Source organism: Rhinolophus sinicus, chromosome 9 (assembly GCF_057876585.1).
Source record: "Rhinolophus sinicus isolate RSI-liver-muscle chromosome 9, RSI-T2T, whole genome shotgun sequence".
Lineage (NCBI taxonomy): Eukaryota > Metazoa > Chordata > Mammalia > Chiroptera > Rhinolophidae > Rhinolophus > Rhinolophus sinicus.
The window spans coordinates 40712928-40739775 of NC_142509.1; the positions used below are offsets into that span (position 1 = coordinate 40712928).

Here is a 26848-nt window from a genome sequence, read left to right on the forward strand (position 1 = left end):
GAAATCTCTGTGTTCCTCCAGAGGTCACGTGATGGTTCCAAGGGTCTGCATGGAGCCTTCCTCCTGGCGATGTTGTTCTCCTATGTGGTCACCAATCATGAGCAGTGATGACAGGAACCTGGAAGGAATGCTGGGCCATAAAGATTGTGATCAGTAAGTTCAGGGACACAAGTTTTGGGGTAATTATCTAAAACAGGGAACAGGGACAGGGGACATCCTAAGCTCAGGAACTGGGACAGGACATTCCAAGCCCAAACCGCGGGGGGGGGGGGGGGGGGGGAGGAGGTTGATCAATTGTTAAGCTCTAGGGCAGGGAGAGGCGAGGCCCCTTTAGTGGGGGTCCCAACCGGGCCCTGTTTAAATTCCCCCGTCTTATCTTCATTTTATTTCTATAAAATCAGTAACGTTAGATTAGAGAGGAAACAAATAACTATATTATTAAGACAGTTTTTAAATCCAGGGATACGGGTGACAAGGGCTCTTGCTACTTCCTGCTGAGAGGGCGTAGTCCCTGCCTCTGGCTAACAGAGTTCTTTGCTATTCAGTTACAGCAGGGAGGGTATTACAGAGGAACTGTCCTCTGGTTAAGCGGCTACTGGACTGGTTTGCCATCCTCGGGAGTGACAAGTTGGGGACGAGTTGGAACCCTGGCAGATGGCCACCTGGAGATGAAAACTGCTGTGTTTCAGACGACACAAACTTGTCTGTTTGAAGAGGAGCTTAAGGTCTTCAGCCGGCTCACAGGACAGGAGTGACAGTCTTCCTTCTGGGGGCGTCCTGTGGAGACTTAAATGAAACAGGTTTGATTCAAGGGAAGTGGACCCAGCCACTGACTCCCTGAAGCTCAACAACAGTTGTGGGGCTTGGGAAAACTGCAAAGGGTCCCTTTCATTTCTGAGCTAACTGATCTGTTAGAGACTCCTCCCCTTCTAGGCTTTCAGTAGTATTTGTCCTCCTGGCTTTCTGGGGCTACAATACATAGAGGGGTTGGCCTGGGGGAGGTACTGGTCCTCATACTTCCTAAGTGCATGCTGAACCTCTCCCAAGTTAACAACACAGGACATAACAGAATTGCGGTCACAATCTAAAGCAATGGGCAGCAATTACAGCCAGCGCCTAGCGGTCTCCTCACAAAACTTTTCCAGAGCCCTTTTTAAATCTGATTTGTTGATTTTATATTTTCTCTCAGCTATAGACCATTGGTAAGGAACAGGCTGAGTAAAACAAGCCCAAGTTTAGGGGCTGTTTTTATCTTTATAATCAAGCAGATTTTAGAGGAAGAAATAGGTCTAGAGTGAGCAGTCAAGACAGAATAAATGGCTCCCATATCAATTGGGGAATTAACAGGCTTACCTGACACGGCAAGGGTCACCTGCAGGTCCTCCTCTGTGATGAGCATGAGCTCTTTCTTCTGAGGAGCCACTGGGCACTTTAGGCCCCTCAGTCAATTACAGCCATTTGCAGGGAAGGAGTTGGTCCCTGCTCCCTTCAGAACAGGGGACGATCCCTCCTCCAGTGCCCTTCAGTTTGCACAGTGGGCATGGCTGCTTTGCATGATTCTAGCACGCCTTACGCCAGTGGCCTGGGCTTCCACGTCCAAAGCAGGCTCTTTTTCCTTTCTGGGGCTGCCGGGGTGGCCCTGAGGTCGCCCTGGCCTTGGCCTGTCTATTAACCGCAGCCAAAAATCTGGCCTGCCTCTGGCCTCATCTACAGTCTCACTATTCCTTTCTCTCCTCCTTTTCCCTGTCGCAGTTGTTAAAGACATTTAAACAACCCCCCTGTCCTTCTTTTAGTATCTGAGCCTCTATCAGGAATGTAACAGTGGACCAGAACCATTGTATTACCTTGCCAGGTTAGGAAAACAAGCTTCCTTATATTGGTCTATATCTGACACCGAAGAGAACACATGAACTGCAGCAGTCCTGAAATACAGAAGTTTGCATAACTATTAGAAAAACTCGGTTCTTAGATTTATTTTTCCTGAGTAAGTTAAGATCTAATTAAGACAGTAATACAAAGAAAATTATTTTCATGACACATATAATTTTTGCTTTTCAGACAAAAAACTTGAATATCATTAGCAGACCAGTAGTCTAACAAACTTTGTTCTATTTATCAGAGAGAGAAAATTTACCTAATTTTGTGCCAGCTTACTTTTGATACTTAAATTTATTTAAGTCACATTTAATTTAACCATATATAAAATTTCTTCAAGATTTTTCTTCACAAACCTTCTATGAGTTTCCCAGTCCCTCTTGGTTTGTCTCCTCTCACTCATTCAGAAATAATCACGCTTAGAACAAACTCCTTTCTTTTCTTTCAAAAATGTATTTTTATATCCTATGCGTTTCTTGAAAACATACATCATTTCCTTATATAGTAATGAAAATCTATAACCTTCAGAGCCTTAATTTTTACTGACAACTAAAAGCAAGTATCCAATATTTCCATCAGCAAGTGCATAAACACATCTTGCAACCTTTAGAACTACAGGTTTTTGTTAGCAATATATCTACCAATTTTTAAAAATTATATTTTAAAATTAAAAACCACATTTACTGACATCGTTAGTTTTCAGATTCCCTGTGACAAGAAACCAAAAAGTAGGTGAACTCAGATTCATCCAATAATTAATATTGCAGCATTTTGTTATTTAGAAATGCCTAGATATTCAATAGTTTTTATCATTTAACACAACTTAGTAAAATTCATATTTTTTTTTCAGGTTTTTTTTTTTGTTTTTTATTTGGGAATATTGGGGAACAGTGTTTTTTTCCTGGACCCACCAGCTACAAGTCAAGTAATTGTCAATCCAGTTGTGGAGGACGCAGCTCACTGGCCCACGGGGGAATCAAACCAGCGACCTTGTTGCTATGAGCACTGCACTCCAACCACTGAGCCAACCAGTCGCCTAAAACTGAAATCTTAAGTTACCAACAGATGCTGAGAAACCTCGTCCAAGCATGCACACTCTATTACTACTGAAAAGTTTTATCTGTTAACATTTTATTAGTTCTTAAGTTTAGGAGATTTCAAAGGTAATTATTACCCAAGCTATTTTTGGACAAATTTTGTGACTGAGATAACATGAATTTATTTTTGTAAACCCAGGCAAAAGATACCATATTTAACGTTAACCTAAAAAACACACACATATCTAACTAAAAGTTAAACTAGTCTTAGTATCAAATATTTTAGTATCAAGTACTCTAGTTAGTTTTTAGTATTTAAATTTATAAGTGCTTAATCTTTTTTTTTAAGCCAATCAATTACAAACTGGCAATACATCTGGAGGCAAAAACATTATATATAAAATGTACAAACACACATATCACAGATAATATACATATGAACAGAATCATTAACAATTGCAGAGAGGTCCTAAGATCTTACAGTTACCCTTAAAATTTCAAAGATGCTGGAACAAAGGGTGGGAGGTCTGGCTTGAGAATTAGCCAGTTGGTTTTAAAAGTGTCTTTTTTTGCTTCCGTTACCTCAGCCTTAGCATTCCTGTTCATTAGTGGATTAGGAGATGGGTAGAGTCCCCTTTTTGCTGAACTATCAGTTTAGTTCCATTCTTTTCAGAGTCTATCATAAAGGCATACCTAAGAAATTTCACCCTGTTTCTCAGATCTCTAACGGAACAATTCCAATTGCAAAATAGTGTAATTTAATGAACTATCGAGCAACCAGCATTCTCCAGAATCTAATGTATACATTGGCCAAACAGCGCTGTAATAGAACATTAATGTCTTTTTGGTCAACGGCTTATAGCTGTACTTTTGCCAATGTCCTAATATTTTACCCAATGGGCTCCCAGCTGGGATTGAAACCTTAGATCCCATATTTGAGCTTGAACACATACAGCTACACTTGATATACACTCACACACACACACACACACACACACACACACACACACACACACACAGAGACAGATCCAAGTATTTCCTGAATCAGACAGACAAAAACCAGAAAAACTAACTTTGGATCCGAATACCAAAACCAAAACCTGGCCAGGCACCAAATTGGGATGCGACATCGTCTTAATCCATATACATGGTCCTTTGACCATCAGACAATCAGCTAGTGAGCGAATACCGAAAACCAAGTGTGGCCCTAAGGCCACCCAATGCCCAAAGACTGAAACCGAGCATGGTGGCTTTCACAGTGCCGACCACAGGCGTGCTTCTAAGACCAGAGGAAGCCTGCAACCAGAGCCCCTTACTGGTGGGGGTATTACGCCTTGCTGGATGTTGCAACCTCACCTATTGATGCCAATGGGTCAGTATGACCCCCAGATGGCCCTCAAAGAGGAGCCGCAGATGTTGAGTGTAAAGTCCTCTGGCTGCGCATGCCAGAGCCACCCCGATTTCCAAACCAGAAATTAGAGGCAGGAAACAGAGCCAACGCTTATTCTATCCCAAATGTGCAGAAAAGGCATCCATGACGGGCAGGCCCTGGCACAAACCCCACCTCCACGAGCAAAATATCTCAGCAGAGGTCGGTCCTGCACTAAGGAATCTGCCCAGTCCCAGGCAGCCCCCGAGACCCTCCTCAAGCCGAGACTTACCGGAGGAGCCCCGAGGCTGTCCCATCTGGGTGGCCAGAAACTGAAACCGGAGGCAAACGAGTCCGGGGCTCGTGCTGCCTGCATTGCTCAGCCAATAGACCGACACAGGAGTTGGGTCATAGAATAAGCATTTATTATCAGAGCACCGGTGGCCTGAGAAGGCAGCGGGTTAACACCTCCAAAAACTGCCTTAACATTGTTAGACCTGCCTGTCGTATTTATGGGGAAATCTGGGCATTCCTCCAGAAGCTATGTGATGGTTCCGGGGGTCTGCATGGAGGCTTCCCTTTGGCGACTTGGCTCTCGAACGTGTTCACCAACCCAGGAGCAGTGACCTTGAAAGAATGCTAGGCCTTAAATATTGTAATCGGCAAGCACAGGGCACTGTGACTAGTAAGCAAGCGTAAGTTTCAGGGTAATTATCTAAAGCATGTAACTGGGACCTGGGGATCTCCTAAGCTCAGGAACGGGACATTCCAAGCCCAAACCTCCGGGAGTGGGTTGGTCATCTGTTAAGCTCTAGGACAGGGAGAGGTGAGGCCTCTTTTGTGGGTGTCCCAATCTGGGCATGTTTCAGAGAGACTAGAGAGAGTCCTGCAGGGTCCAGACTGCAGCCTCTCCCGGGACAGCTGAGGAAGCAGGGGGCCTAAAGGCATATATGAAAGACCTGGGAAAACAGTGCAGAGTCAGCCAAGGACACCCCAAGAGATCCCAAATCCATAGGCCACGCACTCAGTCGGCAACTGTGGGCTGGCAGCAGCTCAGCACCCCACACCCTACACCGTGCTTCTATTTCTGTCCCCGTCTGACCTTCTCCTTTGGTCTCTGTCAGCATCTCTTTGACTAGGTTAAAAAGATAGTCATGAAACATCTGCTCTGTCACACCCCCCCTGCAGTGACACTTTGAAGCCCCTAAGGGACCTTATCTCATCCCTAGCTTGGATGCCTTGTTTACCATTTCTATCTGCCCACCTTTCCTGTACCTGGGGTCTCTGATTCTCTCCTGTGTGTGTGGTTCCCCTACGTATGTATTAAATCTGCTTATTTTCTCTTGCTAATCTGTCTCATGTCTATGTGATTATCAGAGCAGCCAAAAGGAACTTGATGGTAGAGGAAAGTTTCTTCCTCCTTCACATAAGCAAGTAATCAGATAGTTAACAAAAGGTGAGATTTGGGAGTAGATCTATATCACTGCATCATAAAATAAGATTCAACAATTACTTTATAAACTAACTTATTAGTGATACAGGTTAGCTAGCATCCCTGGTGGAATAAACAAAAGACAGCCATAATCCTAAAACTCCAGGTTTTGAAATCACTCCTTTGCTCCAGGACGTAATATAACAAGGCCTTTAGATTAATCATAAAATTCTTTTTGGCCTGACAAACGGAACAGATCTGATACATAAGAGTGGATTACTTTCCTAATTCCTTTAGGATGGGCAAGCAGCACAAACATGGTAGAGAAATTAGATTAGAAGGCATTAGAAGGTGTCAGTTCCCTTCTTCAAACAGCTCCCTTTTCCCAAACAGGCAAGGGAAGATATAAAAGTAAGGGCTTTTGCCTCCGTCACGGGGCCACCCCCATTCGGGACCCCCTCCTGCTCGGGAGCTCTGACTCTTTGCCTCGAATAAACTATCCTCTTTTTAAAACTCTCTACCTCTCCTGGGTCCGTGTTTCCATTCTTGGGTCTCACGAGACACGATCCTGGCCTACACCCAGAAACTGCCGGCAGATCCAACATCATCTACATGAATTGGGGAATCACAGGAAAATATTCCTCCATCATTAGGACTGAGTGATTAGATAAATGAAATACAGAACAATTTACCAATTTAACTTCTAGATGTGAAACTCATAAAGTTTCAAAGGTGGGAAAGAAGAGGACTCAAACTTGCCTTTGGGACCATTGATTTAAAGCTGGTTGTTAAGAAACAAGACTCAGAAAGAACCTTTGACCCACCCCACCCCCATTTCTTGCCTAAGAGATTCAGATGGAAAAACCTGGTTTAGGAAGGGAAACTTGGCGTGAACTCCTTAGCATAAGGCGGGAAGACGCCCAGTGGATACTGCTGACCACCCTTCCCCCGTATCCCATTATTTTCTGAGTTGCAACAATTTACCTTCCATGAGTGTGCCGCTCTTCCTAAATTACCTGCAAAGCACCCAATCTTGACGAGTATGTGAATTCCTCATGCACATATATTAAAATTTGATGTATGTCATCAATCTCATTTTGTTCATTTGATGATTAGCTCAGCTAGAAGAAGTTACCATAGGCAGAGCGAACAGTGCCTCAGGGAGAGAGGGGAGGAAAGGAATGAAGACGTGAGGCAAAACAAGGAAGAGAGGAGATGAGATTATTCCTAAGAAATGGTGCAGCTACAGCTAATTGGAGTGGGTTAAAACACTTAGCATTCCTGGCAGGGGAGGCAGGCTGTGGTGGGATCCCAGGGTTTGGCCTGTGCACTGGGGCTGAAGGGGCCTTGGGGACTCCACTCCAGGTGCAGCATTTGCAGGGGGAGCTGAACACCGGGCTCCTGGGGCAGCTTTGCTGGAACAGGCTCCCCCCTGCACGGCTGTGGTAGCTGGACCTGTCCTGTGGGTTGGGGTAGAGTCACTCAGCTTTTCCCTGGCATAAGGGGTCTCATCCAAGGCTGGGGCCACTCTCAGGTCCAGAGTGCTGGCCTGGTGTGGGGACTTCAGGCTCGTGGAGGCTTAAAGGCATATATGGAAGAACTGGGAACAGTGCAGAGGCAGCCAAGGACACCCCGAGAGATCCCAAACCCACAGGTCACGCACACAGCGACCTTGGGCTGGTAGCAGCTCAGCACCCCACACCCAGCATGCTTTGTCTATTTCTGCCCCTGTCGGACCTCCTTTAGTGTCTGTCAACATCTGTCTGTCTGACTAGGTTCAAGATATTTATGAAACATTTCCTCTTGTCACCCCTCTGCAGTGACACTTTCAAGCCCCCAAGGGACCTTACTTCATTCCTAGCTTGGCATGTCTTAGCTACATAGGTTCCCTTTCTAATTCCCTACCAATCCTGTACGTGGGGTCTCTCACTCTCTCCTGTGTGCGGGGTTCCCATGTGTATGTATTAAATCGGCTTATTTTCTCTTGGCTAATCTGTCTCATGTCTGTTTGATTATTAGAGCAGCCACAAGAAACCTTGAGGGTAGAAGACGGTTTGTTCCTTTCCTCCACCTGAGCAAGTCACCTAAGCAGGGTAGTTACTAAAAGGTGAAATTTGGGATTGTATCTACATCACTGCATCATGAAATAAGATCCAACAATTTAACTAACTTATTCTCCGGATTGAATGATTAGATCAATGAAATACGGAACAATCTACCAATTTAACTTCTGGCTGTGAAACTTGTATTAAAGTTACAAAGGTGGGAATGAAGAGGATGAAAAGTTTTGTCTTTGTGCACATTGACTTTAAGCTCCTTGTTAGGGAACAAAAGACTCTGAAACAGCCTTTGACCCTCCCCCCTTCCTGTCTAAGAGATTCAGATGGAAAGACCTGGTTTAGGGAGGGAACCTTGGCATAAACTCTTTAGCATAAGGCGGGAAGACGCCCAGGGAGCCTGCTGACCACCCTTCCCCCAGTCCCATTATTTTCTGGGTTGCCTAACAACAAGTTACCTCCTGAGAGTGTGCCACTCTCCCTAAATTACCTGCCAAGCACCCAATCTGACCTCGCTGCCTTTGGAATTTTTAGACGTATGTGAATTCCCCATGCGCATATGTTAAAATTCTATTTTACGTTAATCTGATTCTATTAATTTTATGATTAGCTCAGCTAGAAAAAATTACCATAGGCAGAGAGCACAGGGCCACGGGAGATGGGGGAGGAAAGGAAGGAAGATGTGAGAGGAAACAAAGAAAACAGAAATGCAATGCAATGATTCTTAAGAGAAAGTGCAGCTACAGCTAACTGTGATGGATTATAACACTATCAGAATTCCAGGCAGGGAAAAATTCCTAAGAAATGCTACAGCTACAGCTAATTGTAATTGGCTATGACAGTATTAGCATTACAGGCGGGAAAATTCTCCACCCCTTTCACAGTTCCTATAAGGGAATCCCTCCTCCGGGTGGGAAGGAGGCATCAACAAAGACAGGCCCTGGGAACGCCCTCGAAACGCCCACAGATCACCTGTGACTCCACCCTTGAATATTTCCCGCCCTCATTCAGATATAATCCTAACTTTTCTTTGTTCCAGTGCAGTCACTCTCCTCGTGGTCTTGTGCACTCCTGCATATTGGGAATATATTTTGTTTCTTTTATTAAATCCTTGGCCTGCTCGCCTCTGCTCATGATGCATTGTTCCTACGTCCTGGAATGCCTTCCTGTGGTGATAGATACAAGGACCTGATCTCCTCTAACACACAAGATGAGAGCAAAAGAATTTTGTTAAAGCCCCACAGTATTGGGGAGCCTGGGAGGAGAATTACTGGCTGGATTACAGCGCCTGGAAACTCTGCAGCTGGGAGCTCATGGACATCTCATCTGCAGGCAGAGGTAAGCGGTGTTTTTGTTCACCCTGTCATGTTTCCTTGTCTATTTCTGTGGGGTTGGGGAGAATTTAGAAGTGCTGCGTGTCCTTTTTCTCTTTTCTACATGTAGATTGGCAAGAAAAAATGTTTGTGAAGCTGGCTTCTCGGGAGTAGCGACTCAGGTTTTCTTTATTGATCCTTTCCTCTCAGAAGTGGTCATTTTTTTCTGTGTCTGTGTCTTGTGCCGTTTGTAATCGAAAGAAAATACCAAGGGGAGAGGGGGCTGGTAGATGAGGGTAAAGGGGATCAAATATATGGTGATGGAAGGAGAACTGACTCTGGGTGGTGAACACACAATGTGATTTATAAATGATGTAATACAGAATTGTACACCTGAAACCTATGTAACTGTACTGAAAATTGTCACTCCTATAAACTCTAATTAAAAAAAAAAAAAAGAAAGAAAATACCACAGGGACAGAAAGCCTTTGGCTTCCTTGGTTAAGTTAGTCAAAGGGCTTTTTGGTTTTAGGAGCTATTAAAATCCTATCATCAATGGTCATACCACAGTTGCTTTGAATTGGAAAAACTTCAAATTTTGAAACTGCGTTGGAGAATTTTCATGGCAAACAGCTGTTTTATTGGAACCTAAGAGGAAGACCACATGTTTGATACAAACGAATTCAAGGAGATTTAACTTTTGAATTAGTTCTTCATCTTGTTGGGTCTTAAAAATGCTAATGTCAACATTAGGTTTAAAAAAAGCAGAAGGGAAAATCAAGAGATGTGCAAATTTTTAAAAACTGTATTTCGATCTAATATTACGAGAATTGGTATGTTGGAACAAGTTTTAAGGAATGTAATAACTGATCAGGAACTTGACCAAAATTGAGGCGGCTTTTTCAGTCTGATACAAATTAGAGTCTCAGCATCTCCCCCAGGTCCTCTGCCGAGCAGATCAGAAATGTAAACACAGCCTACAACTATCTGAGGCCAGAGAGCTGAGCCAAGGAAAATAAATTGCAAAAGGGGCATTTTTAACAATACAAGCCTCCCTCTTCCAGCCTGACTCCCCTTTTCCTGCCTCCTTAAAGACTGTGAAGCACAAATAAACCCTGACCACAATCCCCTTAGCAGTAGACAGGAAGACTCCAAGCAGGAGCCTCACCAAATGTACCAGCCACGTGTGTTCAGCTTTTCCTGAATTACCTGTAAATCTCCCATTTTTACATCTAAAATCTAAGAGTCCACTCCCACCCTTGTCTAAATGTCATATTTACCTGATTTCTCCTCGCTGTATTTGGAAATTTCACGGTGATGTGAATTCTAGGTGCGCATGTATCATAATTCCTGGTCTCTGTCTTTGGGGTTGGGTAGAAGTTAGAAGGGGTGCGAGGCTTTTGTCTCTTTTCTGAATTTAGATCGTCAGAAAAAAATACTTGTGCAGCTAACTTCTTGCACCTAGAGACTCTATATTCTTTCCTCCCAGAGGTGTTCGTTTTTTCTTGTATCTGTGTCTTGCATGTCGTTTGTCCTAAGAAGTCACTACCACGGGGACGGAACACAGGCACAGGCTCCCGTAAGCCTGTCGTTGGAGCCGGCCCCACAGGCTGGGGAGTTAAGCGGTTCTGTCCAGACCGGCGTCCCCACCATCGGCCAGGTGCACTTACTCCGTTGCACCTGGTGGCCAGTGAGATAAGCTGGGGTTCCCAGTGGGCCTCTGCCTGGCTGTGCCAGCTCCCAGGGGAGTGTGTCCTGAGGGGCCTCTGCCCATAAGGGGCATCTGTCTCCCCAGCCTTCCTCACCCGTTAGAGCTGGACAGATCCCAGTCTAGTAGCACCTCCCGGAAACCACGATTTAGTGGGACTGGGGCTGGAGGTGCCTCCCATTTTGTGGGAGACCGGAGACACCCTGTCCACACCTCCATCCTGACCTCCTGGGTGACGAAGGTCTGTACTTTCTGACTGTCTTTGGGGGTGACCCTTTGGCTCTGGGAGGGCTGCTTCCTCTGTATTCTCTGTGGAGGGGCCTCTGGCTTCCTGGCCGGAGCTGTAAGGAGGCTGGTTGGTTGTCTCACTATTTAGTCCTCACTGTCCTTGTACAGACGATGGATCCCGGAATGGTAAAAACTTCTACATTGAAATTGTGTTACAGAGTTCTTGTGACAACCAGCTGTTTTCTTGGTGAACCATCTTGTGCGTTCTCTAAAGTTATTACTAATTCTGTTAATTTGTGATCCCTGTGTGAAACCAGTTTGTGTGTGGTAAGATGTTTTGTATCTGTGGATGGTGTTACTAGTGTAATATTTGATCGGTTTGAATAAATTAAATGCTTACATAAATTAAGAAATAAAATACAAACTGACCCAAATGCTTTTCAGGATCAGATGACGTGGTGAAATATTTGATATTAAAGCTGGTTTTAGTTTGTGTTTATCACATAGTCATATCTGTGAAAGTCAGTAACATAAAATATTTATATTTTAACTGTTTCTGAAAATAAGTTTGTTATCTGTGTTACAAAATGTGTCAAGAAAATAGCTTCGGTAATAATTGATTTTGACATCTAAAATTTTCAACTAATATGTGAGATAGATACAATGAAAATAAAAAAATATGTAAACTTTTTAGCGATAATTATATTCTACATAAGCACTGAAAAGGTTTTGGTAATTTGAAACTTAACAGTTTTGCTATCTAAATTAATGATGGATATGCATTTAACGTCTGGACTATTTCCAAATAGGATAAAATAATGAAACACTGATTACTGAAAATAGATTTATCAACTTTTTGGTATTTATTGTAGAGGAACTAAATATATTGGTGTATTACTAAATATGTCTTCTGGTATATTAAAATTTTTGTGTGTGTTATGGGGATACATGTTTCTAGAAATTATTAATATGTCCATAATTATATCAATCTAAGGAATCCTGGTATAGCTACACAATTATTTACTTAGTTTTCACTGCTGATTAAGATGGACATTGGATTGTTTAGGCCTCTGCTGTTGTGAACAGCGCTGCCGTGGATTCATGTATCAGTGTTTGTTTGAACATCTGTTTTCAATTTTGGGGGGTCTACTTCTAGAAGTGGACTTGTACCACATGGGAATTTTTTTACGGGTTAGAAATTCCCAACTATAGTACACTCAGGCCACCATTTTACATGTTCAGAAGGAATATTTAAGTGTTCTAATTTCTCCACATTGTTGCTGCCATTTGTTTTATTTTTCTCAATTATAGCCATTCTGTTTCACGTGAAGGGGTTTCACATTGTGGTTTTAATTTGTATTTTCATCATGACTAGTGATGTTTAACATTTTAGTGTGCCTGTTGACCATTTGTGTGTCTAATATGGAGAAGGTGCTATTCAGGTCATTTAAAAATTAAACTCCTATTTCCCCAAGTTGCTCACACACTGAAGTGCCGCAAACTTAGAAGAGCATGAACCGGCAGAGGAGCCCCTGTGACATTGGGAGGGTGACTCCTCAGTATCTTCACCATTCCCTTTTCTACCAATCATGTGTTGAAAAGACTCATTTAGTCATTCAAACATTAAGTAATTTGGGTAAATCTATAGACACAATTCTGCTAAGTGTTCTGCAATAAAAGCTTATGTTTGTAGACCTCTGCCCATTTCCCAAAGCCCTTTCTGTATGTACTACTCAATTTGATTTTTGATTACGGATTCAATCTCCTTATTTGTTACAGGTCTATTTAGATTTTCTATTTGTTTGTGATTTAGTCTTGGTAGGTGTTGTGTTCCTTGAAATTTAACCAAGACCGTTACTACATTTTTAAGAAATTTCACATACATCAAGATTATTTCCCACTGCATAAATATTCTGTGTACACGTGATTGTAAATGGTTGCGTATATGCCATCTCACGTATATGTCGTATTTATAGACTTCCTCCCGTTACATCTAGGTTGACTTCAACTGTTTCTCTGCAATGAATATGCTAACACTGTCCACACATTTAATATCAGTTCCTCAGATTGCACTCCTAGCTGTAGAGTTTCTGCATAACTGGGTCTGTAAGCATTTTTTCCTGCTCTGACCACGTTTTTCTGAGATGATGCCTGGAAGGAGATTAGACTCAAAGTTTGAGTTACCAGTTGAGCAATAAGAATAATGTATGCAGACAATTTTCTCAGTATCTTTCTATTCCAATTCCACTATCCAGTAAACTATGTGCTCAATAGATGGAAAAATATGAGTATAAATATTAGTCTTGTCTAATAGCAATAAGCCTCAAGTACAACTTTATTTAAAGAAGTTTTACCATTATTTTTAATATGTTCACTCATGTGAGTTCTAAGTGTCATCATCAGAACAATGAATGACACCAATTCCAGAGGCCTAATGCTGGAGTTCCCGCTCTCAGAACTCCTGCAGTCTCACATGAAGAAGTGATAATTAGAAAAGGAGCCACTCTGGGCTAAGTAACTAAAAATATTTTTTCCCCCCGTGACTGACAAGAGACCAGGCTGGTGATCAGAGGAGGGGTTGGACTTTGGGCCCAACCAGGCCCCCCCCACCCCCCGTAGTATACTTCCTTTGGAAATAATTACGTCAACCCAGGAGCTTGTTCTCTCTCACATATAACATACCTGAGTTCCCACGATTTCCAATGAGACTACTGGCTATTCTGGTTGTCAGAAGGCCTGGATTCTAGTCCTTCTGTCCCTGAGTATGGGATGGGATTTAATTCACAGAGACTAAGGTCTCAAGAGCCATGTGGCACAACCCTGCTGCTGTTCTGTGGTCATCAGTGTTTGGTGGTGGCTTGTGTGTGTGCCAATCCTTGGTTGAGTTCATTCAGCCACTGCATGTGCAGACTCAGCACCAGCCCCTCTGGGCCCACTGGCACCCAAGATGCTTTTCTGGAAGCAAAATCTGACCCAGACCTAAGGCAGCCTCCTGCTGAAAGTTGCTGTGTTGCGGTTACAGGACTAGCACTGAGCCCCAACTGTGAGAGGTCAGCATGTCTCAGAGTTGGCCTTACTTGGCACAAGTCATAGGTGTGGCTTTTGGAAATGCTGGCATTTTGGAAACACCTCCCCTTACACTGTTAACATTCCTGGGCTGATCCACCGCCTTGTGAGCCCCTGGTTTCCCAGTTGCTTTGGTTACAGTAAAAGCAGCAGTCATTCTGGGCTTCAGATCAGGCCTTTTCCTAATCCACCGAACCTTACTTCCACCATTAGCTGGGCTTTCTGGGTAATACAAAAACATGAGACACTTAGATAAATGTAACAAAATGAGGATGGTCTGTACACTGAGAAGTATAAAATTTCTCCCTTATAACTCATAAGTTATGTAGTAAGACAAACCAAAAAAAACCAAAAAAAAAAACAAAAACCCACAATAAAAATATGTTACCAGATGCTTCACTTAAAAGAATACATAGGACTGACAGTCCATTAAACCCATGTAAAGAGGCTCAGCATTCATTAGTCACTACGGAAATGCAAATGAAAAGCCAAGGAGCTAGTACTTCACAGTCAGTAACAGAACTAAGATAAAAAGTGTAATAATTGCTGAGTACTGGAGCGAATAGAAACCTCATCCGTGGCTGATGGGATTACGAAATAGTGCAGCATCTATGGAAAACAGTTTGGCATGTCTTTAAAATGCTAAATGTAGTTATATGATTCATCAAGTCCATTTATCGAATTGAAACCCTACGTACATGTAAAGAACAGATGTCACGTATAATAATTCACAACTTGTGACTGGATAAACAAATTGGGGTATAGCCACATAATGGAATTCTACTCAGCAATAAAATGTGACAAGCTAATGACCACTCAACTGCATGGTTAAATGTGACAAGCTAATGACCACTCAACTGCATGGTTAAATGTGACAAGCATTCTAAGTAAAAGAAGTGAGACACACAAGAGTACACACTCTGTGACTCCCGGATATGCCATTCTAAAACAGATAATGTCTAATGACAACAGATAAGTCCCTGGTTGTCTGCAGCTGGGGGTGGGAGAGCAACGGACTGCAAACAGGACCACCATGGAACCACTGGGAGCGATCTGTCTGTTGATGGTGGTGGTTCCGTGACTATTCATTTGCTAACACTTTAAATGGACCCAGTTTGCTCTCTGTAAATTGTACCCTCAGTAAAGCCGATTTTAAGAAATACTCAGAAAAACGGATTTTGGGGAAACAAATCTTCAGCTCCAAGTGAATGCTCACAACAAGTTGTACTCATCATTGCTTATTTAAAAAACTACAGACATCTGACTAGGAGGTACCCGATCTGCTGAGCCCTTTACTGCATTAGGTTATTTCTATCTATAACCGTACGAGGAACACAATATTCTCCCCTCTCTAGTTAAGGGAACTAGAGTTTGGCATTTTTAAGTAATTTGCCCAAATTCACATAGCTAGTAATGGCGAAGCTTCAATTAAAAAATAACTAGCTAGTGTGTGGCTGGTCTCAATACTACAATGCCTGGCACATGGCATAGCATCTTATAAAATCAGCTATTCTAACTGAAAAAGTAAATATGCCCTACCATCGTTATTCTCTTGGGAGAATAATAATTCTCTCTGAAAAATCACTCAGAGCTCCCTCGAACACTGTCCTGTCTCCCTCTGTCATTGTGTTGATGTAATAACTTAGAACGCAATGGCTACTAAGTAGAAATTAGAATTTGAAAGGAAGGAAGTAATTATGTTTTAAACGTCATGTGGCATGTGAGTTACACGCACCATCTCATTTAAATTTCACGGTAAATCTGTTCATACGTATGAACTTCCACTTCATAAGCTCAAAGTGACCTGGGCTAGGTTGCACAATAAGAAATAGAGGGGCCAGGGTTCACACCCAGATCACTTTGGCTCCATAATCTAGAGGCTGCACTATTTTCTGAAACTCCTTGCTGCCTCCACATCTGGCTAAGGATCTTGGCGGTTTACTAAGAGGAATAGAAAAGCCCTGAGGAATTAAAAAACCCCAGCATCACAGTGTCCAAAGCTATAGGCACATGGGGGGTCAAAGTATCTTCTTAACATTCATCCCTTCATTAAGCATACACTGATGAAAACGGTGGCATTGGTTTTCTTGTTACACGGCAGGAAGGGAAAGAAATTGATTTAGTTAACTTCGTCCTTAGCCGAGTTCCAAACTAACTATGTTGCTAGTGTCTCAGCAGCTGTACAGGAATCAAGTAAAAACAAAGTAATGGTGTATAAAACCAGCTATTGGTTGTAGTTGGCAAGTTACTCCAAGAATGAGATGAATTTAAGAGATGGATGGCAAGGGAATAGAGATTCCACAGATTTTGGGCTTCAAACAGTTTGAAAGACCAACCGCTTTTGGTTACGTCCATCAGCAATTACAGTTTAGATATTTTCAGTGACAAAGTTCACTCAATCACACAGTCCTATGGAAAAAGATTATATTTAGTGTGTATCACCTTATAAATAAATGAATTCTATCCTGACTGTCTGTTAAGCATTGAATTGTGTCCTCCCAAAACTCACGCTCGGAAGTGATATCCCCCAGGCCCAGAATGCGGCCTTTTTTGGAGAAAGGGTCTTTACAGAGGTCATCAAGGTAAAGTGAGGTCATTAGATCACCAATCCAATACCTCTGTTGTCCTTATTTTTTAAAAAAGGAGAAATGTGGACACAGACACACATAGAGTAAAGATGATGTGAAGACACAGAGAGAAGACAGGTCTACGAGTGAAGGAGACAGGCCTATAACACATCCTTCGCTCACAGCCCTCAGAAGGAACCAATGCTACCAACACCCTGATTATGGGCATATAGTCTCCAGAACTGTGACACAATACATTTTTTTTTAAGTCCACACTATGTGGTACTTGTTACAGCAGGCCTAGGAAACTAAGGCACTGCTTTATTTAACATTGCAGCTACACCACTGGCACTGTCAATCCCCTTTAGTTGGTTATTTCTAGTTTTTCCAGAGTACTTGTTACCTTTAAAAAAAATCAATATTTATATCATTTATTATGTGTTCCCCTCCTCAATGAATTTATCACAAGGAATATTAGTTACCGATGTATGTTCTGTGCCTAATAATCGTGGCAGGCTCATACCAGGCATTTGAGAAATATTTCTCAAGTGTTGAATGAATCAATGACGACATCAACCTTCATCCAGTGAATCACAAATGGGCAGGTGTCATACATTTATCACCAACCAATAAGTAAAGACATAGTCATCTTTTAGCAAAGAGGAAGGGGAGAGGATAGTCCTTGGATAATGAAGACACCATGCTTGGCACATGGAGATACATCCTAACAGACATCACAATATACATAAAGGGTGGTATATGTCGAAGTGGGTAATCAGAGTCTAAAATATCACGCAAGACCAAAGGAATTAAAATAACCGAGACCACTTTGAAGAAGAATAAGAAGTGTTTTGACCTACTACTTGTCACGGCTCACCGTAATGCTGTAAGAACGAGACAGTGATGTATTGGCCTAGGGTAATTCACCAGGACTTGGCAAACAACATATCATAGTCCACATCTGTCCTGCTGTCTACTATATTTCTCCCCCAATGCGTTATTATGAAAAATTTCACACATACAGAAAATACGAAAGAATTTTACAGTTATCACTGATAATCCCAGATTTAACATATTTGTTGGATTTCCACCGATTATTTGCATTATTTCCCTTGATTTGCAAAAACTATAGTCAGTAAAACTATTGCCACTCATTATGCATCAAGCAAATGGTACTAGAGTTGATTAATCAGTACCTATGTTATTATTCTTCATGACCACATTCACAGTTTTAAGAAATGTGACATATTTCACTTCAGAATGTCCTTAATGGAGCGTTAAAAAATAATTTTATAAGATCTCAACTTTTGATTACCTGTCTTATAATATCTATGTAACAAATATTCTACAATTTGTATTTAAATTGTCCCCAGAAAGAGCACTTGTGTGATGATAAGATTTGGAAGCTCAACTTTGCATGAAGGAAAATTCATGCAAAATAAATAACAGCGTTTCTTGGCAATATAAAACTGAGCTTCAAATGAAAAACAGAATTTTGGAAAAGTTGTATCTGCCACTGTGAACGTCACAGCTTCCAAGTACTTAAGACTGACGATAGTGATGAATATGATTATTGATGTAAAATGAAATGTGTTCACATTCGTGAGATCTGCATAGGTCATCGAACCCATAGTTTTTTGAAATAACCGGTGCATGATGTTACAAAATCATGCACGAAACTACGATTTAAAGTGCACGTTAGACCAATGGATTGTAATATAATACAGCAAAAAAAGTTTGCCTGTGTAAAAAAAATACAGACCCTCGCCCAAGACTGGAATGGGGAGGGCCTGTAGGGGGAGCTCTCACTGCTACAAGGATGACAAAGCCCTACAGGAAGAGCCCCTTGGTTATCACAGCTCTCCAAACTCCTAGAAAAGAATCTCTGCTTTTCTGCTGGGGACTGGCAGCACGGCTGTCCATGGCTGCATGTCCTGGGTGTGAATTCTCCCTTTTCCCCCAAATAAACCTTTTTTTTGGTTGTTGAAGGAATATCTAGTTGACCTTTTGTTTAAGGTCAACATCTGTATGATCTCAGACTGTACAGTGCTAGTAAATGATCCCTTGTTCAGTTTTTACTGTCTAAGAGCAATATCCACAGTTACCGGATAAGTATATTAAACTACCTGTCCTTTTTCTACTACATACTTGGGCGTGTCCATATTTCCTTAATGCATTTCCACAAGTACAAGATGTAGATTGAATGCAGAAGATACCATGAGACTCCAGCTAGTTTCTATTAAGCCTGGCATTTAAAAGATTGTCTTCCAGGGCAATGGAAATGTTGTAAATCTTGATGAGATGACTGTTGAAAAACTATCAAATTACTCAAAATCTTTGAGGTTAAAAAATTGCTCTCTTTTTAGGAGAGTTAGTGAAGTATAATATCTATATTCCATACAATTCATCATTTTAAAGTGTATCATTGTGTCACTTTCAGCATAATCGTTCCCATTTAATTATGGATGATACATTTACAGACCCCCAATGGATGCCTGAAACCTCAGATAGTAGTGAACCATACATATATATTCACTTAAAGGAAGAACTTTATGGCTTTTCTTTGGTGTGTCAGAATTGCCAGCATCACTATTGTTGTACTTTGGAGCCATAATTAAGTAAAACGAGGGTCACTGGAACAAAAGCACTGCAGTACCGCTGCAGTCCACCTGATAACCCAGGTGACTAATACACAGGGAAAATATATAGCGTGTGTACGCTGGAGAAAGGCATGATTTACATCCTGGGTGAAAAAGTACGTAATGTTACTGGATGTCATCATGCTTCTCAGAACACTGCATTTTAAAACTTAAAATTTTTTTAGTGGAATTTTCCATGTAATAATTTTGGACCAAAGTTGACCACGGAAAGTGAGAAAACATGGATCTAGGGGACCCTGGTATTCACACAGTTGTGCAAATCTCACCACTGTGAAATTCCAGAACATTATCATCACTCCAAAATGAAACCCTGTCGCCATTCACAGTGACTCCATTCCTTCCCCTATCCCCTAGGTACCATTACTCTACTTTGTATTTTTAGGAGTGTACTTAATCTGGACATCTGTATAAACCCATATAAAGAGAAGCATTCTATCGGTGGCCTTTTCTATCTGGCCGTCATTTAGCGTTCTGTCAAGGTTGTTTTGCGTTGGTCTGAGCTGGTCTGTCACGATGCTATTGCCTATGGATGCCTGGGGTCCTTGTCACTTGTCGTGAGCCGCTGTAGATATTTCCCTGACCCGAAGCAATGTGGCCGGACCCGCCCTTATTATTATTATGATTGTAAGAATGACCTCAGCAACAACTATCAGGAAACTATGAGGGGGGGAAAAAAACAAGGTTTATAATTTACGGCCCGTGGAAGGTCTGACTGTCCCTGGCCACACGGTAAGGTCCTGGGTATAGAGGGAGTGCACGTGCAGACCTGCGTTTCTGCCTTTGTAGGGGCAGATGTTGGGAGTACCTTGGGTTTCAGAGATTCACTCTTTATCGGGTCACTCTAGCAGGCAGAAATTTAGGTCAACTTGGGCTTTTTTAAAGGGGAAGTTTATGGGTGAGGCAGCCTGGCTCTCTCTGTGACTGTGTACCTGCGCAAGTATATTTTAGATGGATGGTTTAAAGTTGGTGCCTCAGCAACCAAAAGCTTAATGCCCAACAGTTACATTACAGTAAAACAAAACTGAACTAATTTTCAGGCACTTATACCACAAAAGTTCATCTCTGTAGTTAGGGTATTTATCAGTTTATTTTTTTATGGCTGACAATAGACTTGAACACACCCTTCCCCATAGGAAACACCAATGGGCAAAAACACACTCAAACAGATGTTAAACATTATTACTCGTGTAAATGAAAATTGAAATCACAATACGATACCCCTTTCACACACAGTAGAATGGCTATGGTTTTGAAATCACTGGAAAGTAATAATTCTAAACAACCATGTCAACACCACACCGAAATAGTGGAAAAGACATCCCAGTTTATTACACAGCACAAGCCCTACGCAGACCCAGTTCTCCAAAAGAGGTGAAGCTAACTGCCCTTGGCGTAAGAGTCACTGTGGGGAGACCGTATTAGCGCCTTGGGTAACGTGGATGATCTGGGCTTTGGGAGACAGCAAGATTTCTAATTCCAGTTTTCCACATTACTATTCCAAAAACCACCTATATTAACCAAAACAGGGTGGTATTGGCATAAAATCAAACACGGAGATCAGTGGAGCAGAATCCAGCCAAATTTGAAGCAGCAGAAACGACACTGGGAATATGGGACAGCTGTATGCAAAACAACAGCACTGAACGCTATTTTACGCCAGAAATAAAAACCAACAATTTTCACTACTACGTCTTTTCAGTGCTGGGCCCTCTAGTGGCCAACACTGGCCAACACACCTCCCGCGAACCGCAGAGTCGGCATAGTCTCCTTACCTTTGGCTGTCGTTCGTGCCTCCCGGGGAGACAGAGGTAAAGCAGGTACAGAAGGAAATCCCGTGTCGTGTCCCAGCCGGAGAGCGTCCAGGATAGATACAGTGAAAAAACCAGTTCCCTCACAGAAGATACCACTGCAGGACACGAAAGGCATCATGGCGTCTGTCACGGCAGAGGCCTCTCTTCTGATTCTCTAGCGGCCCCAGCTCTGGTGTGACCCTCTGCTCTCATGAGATTCCCACGACCATGTTTATTGTGCAAACTGCTGTTCTCCCATGACTCCAGTGGCCATGTTTCACGCGTGAACCTCTGCTCTTGTGCGATTTTGGCGGCCATATTTTTCACGCGTAAGTGCTGTTGGGAGATACCGGCGGCTGTGTTTGTGGCGAGATTTCGGCAGCCATATTTTAATGCGGAAGTGCTATCGGGAAATCTCAGCAGCCATATTTATCGCGAGGTTTCGGCGCCATATTTTCCCGCGAAAGTGCTGTCGGGAAATCTCGGCGGCCATATTTATCGCGAGATTTCGGCGCCATATTTTCCCACGAAAGTACTGTCGGGAAATCTCGGCGGCCATATTTATCGCGAGATTTCGGCGCCATATTTTCCCACGAAAGTATTGTCGGGAAATCTCGGCGGCCATATTTATCGCGAGATTTCGGCGCCATATTTTCCCACGAAAGTGCTGTCGGGAAATCTCGGCGGCCATATTTATCGCGAGATTTCAGCACCATGTTTTCCCGTGAAAGTGCTGTCGGGAAATCTCGGTGGCCATATTTATCGCGAGATTTCGGCGCCATGTTTTTCCGCGAAAGTGCTGTCGGGAGATCTCGGTGGCCATATTTATCGCGAGATTTCGGCGCCATATTTTCCCCGCGGAAGTGCTGTCGGGACATCTCGGCGGCCATATTTATCGCGAGAGTTCGGCGCCATATTTTCAAGCGAAAGTGCTCTTGGGAGATCTCGGCCATATTTATCGTGAGATTTCGGCGCCATATTTTACAAGCGAAAGTGCTCTCGGGAGATTTTGGTGGCCATATTTTTCACACGGAAGTGCTCTTGGGATATTTCAGAGGACAAGTTTCTAGTGTGAAACTCTGCTGTCCCGAGATTCTGACAGCTATGTTTCTGTTGCCTAATTGCTCTCAGGAGACTCTGGCAGCCATGTTTCATTTACCCGTGCCCCTCACATGCAAAAAGAACACAGACGTAAGCTCTGAGAAAGAAGACATCTCCTTAAGTGTCAAGGCCGGCTAACGCCTCAAATTTTTAAAAAGGTAGCCCAGCAGCCATTTTCACACACGGTTTTTACACAAACCACACTTCAGGGAGAGGCTGTCAGGAAACCGCCTGCTTCCCACAGTGCACTGCATATGAACGATGTCTCTCAGGGGCAAAGCAGACAGGACCAGACAACGCCGGAGCTCATGGAGGAACGTAGAGCAGAAGTGTCTAGCCAGAGAGGGAACTCACCTCAGGGTCTCTTCTACTTAGGGCTCTGATGATCCATAATTGAGCTGTAACACTACTGAGCCGCTCCACAGCTATGCCATTCTCACAGCAATGCTGTATCACAACAGAGCAATTTTTACTGAATAAAATTTCCATCTTCACTGCAACCCCAATTTGGGAATTCCTTTTGACATTGAATTATGGTCAACAGTTATAGGTTGACAGACACCTGCTGCCAGTGCCAGATTCGGGACACAAATCCTTGGTTTCCTAACCTGTACTGGGTACCTAACGATTTTCACAAAGCTGGACAACAGACCCCGGGACATCGATCGGATGTCGCAGAGTAGAACCGGACCCCAATTTGAGCCAGTCTCAAAGCCAGAGCACAAGCTAGACACCACGGATGCTGGACACCAACCGCTAGAGCCTCACATGTGATGCCGGACCACGGATACTAGGTTGCAGACATCAAACCTTGGATCCAGAGCTGTACATATCCCACACACATGGGCCCAGACTTGAAGCTGGACCCAACCAGTCTTGAAACCCGGATATCAGATGCAGAGCCCGACTAGGGACCGAACCCTGAAATCTGAGCACAGAAAGAATCTAGTGCTATAGAAAGTTTTCCATAACTTTGTAATAACTGCATAGTAATCTATTTGAAACAACCACATCAATACTATGCCAGAAAATCAGAACACATCCAAGTCTGTTACAGGGGACAAGACCTATGCAGACCCAACTCTCCCAAAGAGGTGAAGCTAATTAGAGGCACTGTTGGGAGACTGTATCAGTAGCCACTTTGCCTCGGGTGACATGGGTGACCTGGGATGTGGTAGACATAGTCAGATTTTTATTTCCAGTGTTCCAGATCACTAGACCACGAACTATAGTAGCAAAAACAGCGTGGCACTGGCACAAAACAAAAGATATAGATCATGGAGCAGAATGGAGCCCATGACTGAACTCACATAAACGGCGCTAGGAACACTGGACAGCCACATACAAAAAAATCAGCTCCGAATACTTACTGATACCACAAAAAAAACATGATTTTTCACATCAAGCCTTTTCTATGCCTCGTTTTCCGATAACTGACAGCTCTTCCCCACCTGTCAGCAGACTGTACACACAGGAAGATTCTCCTTACCTTTTTCTTCTTTTCCACAGTTCCTGAAGAGATACTGAAGTAAAGCAGGTACGAAAGCACGTTCCACCTCGTCTTCGAAGACGTAGTACCTGCAGGGTAGATACAGAGGTTTGCCAAGTTCCCTCCAAACAGGTTTGGATATTCTCTGAGCTAAGAGTTCAAACTGATGTCGGCTTTGTTAAACACAAAGAGAATTTTTTATTAGTTTCATGCGTTTAGAGAATGGTACAAACTGCTGAATACTGAACCTAGAACATTATAATTCAGATGCCCCTTTTTCTACCTTTTGACTTAAAGCTGCAGATGATCCACCTTTTATCTTAAAAATGTGACTAAGATACATTATGAAAAACTTTTCACTTATTGAAGGGTTCATCGGTTATCCCAGTAAGGTCAAAGCCCCATTGAATTTACCAGACTGTAAGTGCACGACAGTTACCAAGAAAAAATAGTAGGAGACATTCTATGCATAGCTATTGATGTCTAAAGGTCATCATTTTTGAGGATAAAGTAGAATAACCAATGCTTCCTACCCCCTGCATTTGGTTCACTGTTTTTACGGGAGCATCACAGAAAGATCACAGACCACTCAACAACCTACATGAAGCCGGTCACGATTTGCCCTTGTGTAATTTAACTGTATCATTTTCTGTAACACATTTACTATACTGGAGGGGTGAGGCCCTACGAATGTATATGGGACCTGGAACTTCAAATCTGCCATCACCTTTTCCCGTTTCACACATTTGTTCAAATTGTTAACTCAAAACATGTACACTTTCACATTAAATACATTCTTTGGTTGACAGGCAGCACTGTAGTATTTATATAAGCATCACCACGAATGCATGAATGATGCCTTGTGGTACATTAGGACAGCTAGGACATCTCCAGGTGATAGATTTTCTGCACCATTATAGTCTTCTATGGTCACTGTAATATGTCCAGTCTCATTGACAGAAACATCACAATGTGATGCATTTCTGGAGACATAGAATGCAACCCAATGAAGACCTCAAAAATCAATGCATCCATCTTCAGTCATTTGTCATAGGAGGAAACCATTCATTTAGGTAAAGAGTCTTTTAAAAAAAATGGTGATGGGCAATGGAGTATCCCCAGGTGTAGGAATCAAATGGGGCCCTTACACCCACCATGAAATACTGACTCGAGATTAAAGGCTCACATGTATGAGATTAGATTAAGAAAGCTAAAACATTGTGATGAATGTCTGACCTAGTACTCGACCTTGGTGTCTTTAATCTGACACCAAAGCAGAAGCAATGAACTAAATAATGGACAAATGATATTTGCTAAATGTTAAAAACTTTTGTGTACCAACAGAAGCTATGTAGGTGCACAATTTGAGTGCAGACATAGTACCTGTAATGCTATTCAAAGCTTTCACGTTTGAAATTAATGCAAAGTAAATTACAATTCTACACAACAATGTCAAAACCGGACCACGAAAGCAGAAAGACATGCATTTCATAGAGTCCAAGCCCTATGCATATCCAAGTTCACTCAAGGAGGTGAAGCTGTTCACCCCTGTTGCAATCACCGTGTCATTAAAAGGCAATGTGTGAAGACTCCATCAGCAGCCGTTGGGCCTCAGGTGACGGGAGTAACTAGAAATGTGTCAGCAGACACAGCAGGAGTTTTAATGGACTCATCCAGGTCACTCGAGAAAAGACAAAAAATCATAAGCAACACAGTGGAATTGACATAAACCACATACATCAAGGAAGCAAAATGGAGCTTAAAATAAAACCTACACGAATGGCAGGGAAAACAGTAAACAGCCGCACGTAGAACAATGACACGAATGGCAGTGAAAACAATAAACAGCCGCTCCTAGAACAATGACCCTGAACCCCGTCTCGCTTCACATAAACACCAGCCCTGGTCCCACACCCAGCCCGGCCTCCGCTCTGTCCGCTGGGGCTGGACACCCCCCTTCAGCGACTCGGCAGCACAGGAAGCCCCTCCTCACCTTCTCTTCCCTCGTCCAGTGTTTCTCTGGGAAACACTGAGAGAAGCAGGTATAGACGGCAGTCGATGCCGTCCCCAGAGCAGCAGTGTCTCCACGGCAAACACCGAGCTGAGCAAAGCTCTCAAAACAAACTACACCTCCGGTCGCGGGTAAACATCCTGGCGTCTCTCGCTCTCCTGGCTCTCGCGTGAATATGGCCCGTGGCTCTCACGCAGGGCTCGATCTCGGATCTCGCGAGATTAAAGTTAGGGATAGGGTGAAAGTTTACGGTTTATGTTTAAGGTTAGGGTTAGTGTTAAAGTTTACAGTTCAGGGGTAGGTTTAGATGTTGGGTTTAGGGTTCGGGTTTGCGTTTTTTTTTTTGTTGTTTTTTTTGAGAGTTTTTTAAAAAAAATTTATTGGGTGTGACAATTGTTAGTAAAATTATATAGATTTCAGGTGTACAATTCTGTATTACATCATCTGTAAATCCCACTGTGTGTTCACCACCCAGAGTCAGTTCTCCTTCCATCACCATATATTTGATCCCCCTCACCCTCATCTCCCACCCCCCGCCCCCCTTACCCTGTGGTAAACACTAAAGTATTGTCTGTGTCTATGAGTTTTTGTTTCTCATTTTTTTTCTTGTGCTATCAGCATTTGGATTTGGTTTCAGGGTTTGGGGTTGGGTTGGGTATGCCTTTTGGGTATGAGGTTTATGGTATAGGGGTTCAGGGTTCGTGCTAGGGGTGCGGGTTTTGGGGTTTGGTGTTTCATTTTGCGGTTTAATTTTGGGGTTTGTGTTTGTGTCCTGTTTTGGGGTACATGTCTTTGGGGTTCGTGGTAAAGGTTTTGGGTTTCATGGTTCCTGGATCATGTTTAGAGGTTTGGGTTTGGTTTCGGTGATCTTGTTCTGATTTGAGTTTCTGGGTACATTATTTTGGGGTTCACAGGTTTAGGGTTAGGGTATAGAGGTTTCGGTTTCAGGCTCTGTTTAGGGATTGTGTTTTGGGTCTGGTTTTGGGGTAACGGTTTTTCGGGGTTCAGGGTTTGGGTTTTGGGGTTCAGAGGTTCGTGGTTGAGGTTTAGGGCTTTGTGTCTGGGGTTAGGGATTTGGTTTGGTTCGTGTCTCTTGTTCTGTTTTGAGTTTCCGGGTACAAGATTTTGGGGTTCAGTGTTCAGGG

General features: G+C 42.8%; 2 long non-coding RNA genes across 2 annotated transcripts; one reads left to right on the forward strand and one right to left on the reverse strand.

The window, feature by feature from the left end:
• On the forward strand, positions 1–9338 carry LOC148757351 (uncharacterized). The gene is made up of 4 exons (XR_016022447.1): positions 1–153; positions 546–800; positions 2726–9108; positions 9214–9338. It is a non-coding gene; the product is annotated as an uncharacterized LOC148757351 (long non-coding RNA).
• Positions 663–26129, reverse strand: LOC148757352 (uncharacterized). The gene is made up of 4 exons (XR_016022446.1): positions 25686–26129; positions 23693–23781; positions 1845–1922; positions 663–786 (listed from the first exon to the last, which is right to left on the reverse strand). It is a non-coding gene; the product is annotated as an uncharacterized LOC148757352 (long non-coding RNA).
• Positions 26130–26848: the final 719 nt, after the last annotated feature.